The sequence below is a fragment of the Cupressus sempervirens genome, chromosome 9 (assembly GCF_028749045.1).
Source record: "Cupressus sempervirens isolate cs-2001-9-10 chromosome 9, ASM2874904v1, whole genome shotgun sequence".
Taxonomy (NCBI): Eukaryota; Viridiplantae; Streptophyta; class Pinopsida; order Cupressales; family Cupressaceae; genus Cupressus; species Cupressus sempervirens.
Genome location: NC_143126.1, coordinates 222,153,998 through 222,157,881, shown reverse-complemented (window position 1 = coordinate 222,157,881; position 3,884 = coordinate 222,153,998). Strand labels below are relative to the sequence as shown.

The 3,884-nt window shown below is 40.6% G+C and overlaps 1 pseudogene across 1 annotated transcript in view; it reads right to left on the bottom strand.

Annotated features, from left to right (window-relative positions):
* Positions 1-2,009: 2,009 nt before the first annotated feature.
* Positions 2,010-3,884, bottom strand: part of LOC149538307 (uncharacterized) — a 3,002-nt pseudogene continuing 1,127 nt past the window's right edge. The window contains exons 1-2 of the transcript XR_016356518.1: positions 2,516-3,884; positions 2,010-2,424 (exon numbers count right to left, since the gene is read on the bottom strand). The exon at positions 2,516-3,884 is cut by the window's right edge and continues 1,127 nt beyond it. The product of XR_016356518.1 is annotated as an uncharacterized LOC149538307 (transcript). The remainder of the gene's footprint in view (positions 2,425-2,515) is intronic.

Below are 3,884 nucleotides of genomic sequence, written 5' to 3'. Positions count from 1 at the left end.
GGGACAAGATATCCACATCCATGAACTGCTTAAAGTGGAGATGTAGAATCTAGGTATTTCTTACAAGAATGAATGACCTCAATCATGTAGTCATTGCCAAGCTCTTTGAAAGTTTTATGAGGGAGGATTTGGGGAGGGACAAAGACTATGAAAATGACAACAAGTTCCCTATTGATCATAGTGGTTGGGGAGGGGGGAAATAATTTAGGTCTCTTGAGAGATGACTAGGACATGATTGTTTGTGCTATAGGCTAGTAGAGGACTTAAAGATTGAGAGCACATGATGGAGGTGTTAGCCTACTTATTTCGTTCATCGACATTTTTTAGTTACACTTTGAAAGCCATCATTTTGATTCTCATTTTTGCTAGACAAGGAACTAGTCAAGATTAAAGTAGGGGAAGAAGTAGAAGGAATGGATGGGGTGCTGGAAACCAAAGCGGAGAGGGGAGTGGGATATTCATCTGCAAGAGGGGTTTTGATCATAGAGGAATCCACATGAGGGTTAGCAAAATTGGTGGTTTTTTTTTTGAGGGGGTCGGGTGTGTGGGGGAGGTGAGGGCTTAGCCGATAGAGGTTTTTTCTAATGATGGGGTAATCCTTCCTCAAATTCCCTTCCTTCTGCATGGGAAACAAGCATACAAACCTCGAAGAACTTCAATAGAGCAGGATTAATTATACTCATTGATGCTAATGTTGATATCTACCAGGAATCAATGAAATAAGTCTCCTAGCATCCATATGAGCAACCAGTCTCATAGTATCATCTATTTAAAAGACTTTACCAAGTGGTTAAAGCAATTGTGGAAGGAAACACAATAGAAACAACAAGATTTGTTTGACCAAGATTCATTGAGGGGCTGAGAGGGAAAGAACTTCCTCATTAATGGTCTCGAGGGACCAAGCCAAGGCTCAAAAGGAGGTAGAACCCGTTGTCCAATATTGTTTTTTAAGCACTTTGGCTTGGGATTCAAGATTGACAAAGAAACTAATATATAAACCTTTTTGAATTTGTCTGCAAAACGAAATATGAAATCCAAGTTTCAAGTTCAAGTTGTTATGTAGCCAATCATAACAAAATTTCTTGCAAGGGCATATATCTACTTCAAAAATAGCAAAAGAAATAGCCGAAATCCTTAATCTATTTTTTTCTATCACAATTTCAATAGGCATTGCCGAATTCGAAGGAACCAAGAAAGGTAAAGCAATAACCCCATTTTTCTTACCAGATTCACAGACCCCATGAATACTTGACAAATCAAACCTTGTGCTTACGTCAATGGCAATGCAAGAGTTAGCAACCGCCTCAAAGAATGATTTGGGTATTGCAAGCAAAGAGTTGATGGTTTTGGGGGGATCAACCAATTTCAGATTGATAGAAGCCATTGATGCCCTAGACGAAGCCATATGAGAGATAGGGGGAACAAAATCTGCCGAGCGACAGAGGGAAGAGGAAGAGTTTTTAATCATATTAAATGTATTAAAAACATGGAGGAACAAGCCTATCACTGTCGTCGGAGAAAGGAAGTTGTTTTGTCACTATTTTTGCCACTTTCACATTAAAAGGTCATGAATTCTTTTCATTTAATAATATTTGCCAATTACTTTATGATTTGTTATATAATATAATTAGTTTGTTAGAAAATTAGAATAAATTCAATTATTTATGATGTATTATATAATATAATTACATTGTGAGAAAATTAAAGTATATATAATTAGATTAAAAATACAATTAAAAAATAAAATAATTATGTTTTTATTAATAATTAACAAATTCAATTAATACTTCACAAAACATATTAGAAGACACATTGTAAATATTATAATATTTATGAGGAAATGTTAGGAAAATCACATGGTCAAGGTTTCTTATTTCGACGGACGTGCAAAAGCTGCTAACATTTAATTTTAAATACATGCCTATGAAACAATCAGCTTCTACTTTTCCGTCATAAAGGAAAAACAAGCCGACATCAGTCTAGCCTATGGAGTGATGCACGTGTTACAATTAATCGTCCTCTGGACAGTAAACAGCTTCATCCTCGCTATCGGATTCGCTCATTAAAATCTTGCGTGATGCTGATCAAATTTCTCTTTGCAGTTATCTCCACTGCACGTTACTAATCTCTCCACTACTTTTCTCATAGAAGGCCGCTGGTTAGGCACTCTATTTGTGCAAACCAAACCCAAATGCAAGACACGCATAATTTGTTCGATGCACTTATCTCCCACCATGCGATCGTCAAACACAGCCATCTCTTGTCCGCCTATCAGAATTCTGTTGCGTATCCATTCCACGATGTCCCCGTCCTCTCCATACTCCGCCTCACCCGTCGCTTTCATCCCGCTAACCAGCTCTAACATCACCACTCCGAAACTGTACACACATCTCTTCTCGTTCACCTTTAGCCTCTCCGCATATTCTGCATCACAATTCCCAATAATAATAAAAAGCAGAAGATAGTTTGCGCAAGAAAAAACCAATCTAATTTGTGAAAGAGTGAGTTTTTATACCTGGGGCGATGTATCCGTGGGACCCTACGTAACCAGAAACCGTGAACTCATACCCTAGCTTGTTTAGCTCTTTGGATACCCCAGATACCTCATCCAGCAAAATGTTGCTCGATTTCACATCTCTATGCATATAACTCAGTCCCCGAGCTAGACCAAGAGCAATCTGATAACGGATCGGCCATTGGAGATTTACCTGTGGTCCAGATCGATTTCCGTGCAGATAGTCGAACAAGCTGCCGTTGGGCATGAACTCGTACACTAACAGCTTCCAATCGGAGTCTTCACTTGAAATGCAACAGAGAAGCTTCAAGATGTTAGCATGCCTGATGAGACCCAATTTGTCCACCTCCACTTCCCCCCATTTTACTCACTCTTCCCGTTCTGCTTGTGTTCGGGATTTTCTTAACAGCTTGCAATCTTGAAGCTTCTCTGTTGCATTTCAAGTGAAGACTCCAGAGCCTCCAGAGCCCCTCACGTTACTCTCTCTCAGATTGCGAAGGATGAATGCCTCGTCCACTTCTGTTGAATGGAACGGCGGCATCTTCCACGACTGCGTGTCTGCGTAACGCCGCTTCGAGGAGCGAGACAGATAAATGCAGCCCAAGGTAATGACGGCAACTATAAATAAAGATGGTACCAGAATGGTCACTAACCTCTGAGGTGACATTTTACTTGAAGATGAACACGAAGGTAGCATTAGATTCCGCCTTCCACATAGCTTCGGGTTACCGACAAAGCTGTTCTTGTAAGCCGCATTGTCTAAGCCATCCGGAATGCACCCAGACAAGCGATTGTTGGATACATTGAAAACGTTTAGATTCGGTCATCCATATTCGAGAGGAACCCTTGCAGAAAGAATATTGTTTGACAAATCAAGAGTATTTATTTTGCTAAATGATCCAGGGATTTCGCGCGTAAGCCTATTGTAACCCAAATTGAGCTGAGTGAGATACTTCAGTGACATTATTTCGTCAGGAATTCCTTGTGAGAGAAAATTGTGGTCCAGCAGGAGAATGTTGACCAAACTCAAACTCCGGAGCTCAGGTGGAATGGGGCCTGAGAGGTGGTTGTTGCTAGCTTCAAACACTTGAAGTTCTGTAAGCAGCCCAACTTCCGGAGGAATTACTCCGTCGAAGCGGTTGTTGCTTATCGTCAATCGAATCAGACTCGTTGCTTGGCGAATTGCGGGTGAAATCTTGCCTCGGAACTTATTTTTCTCTAAAAACAATCCCTGGAGCTTGTCAGCACCCGATAGTCTCGGAGGAATCTCGCCGCTGAGCTGGTTGTCGTCGATGTACAGATACTCTAGATATTTGCAGTGTGCAAAGAACCGTTGAATTTGTTTGATGTGCCAGCGAAGCCATACAAC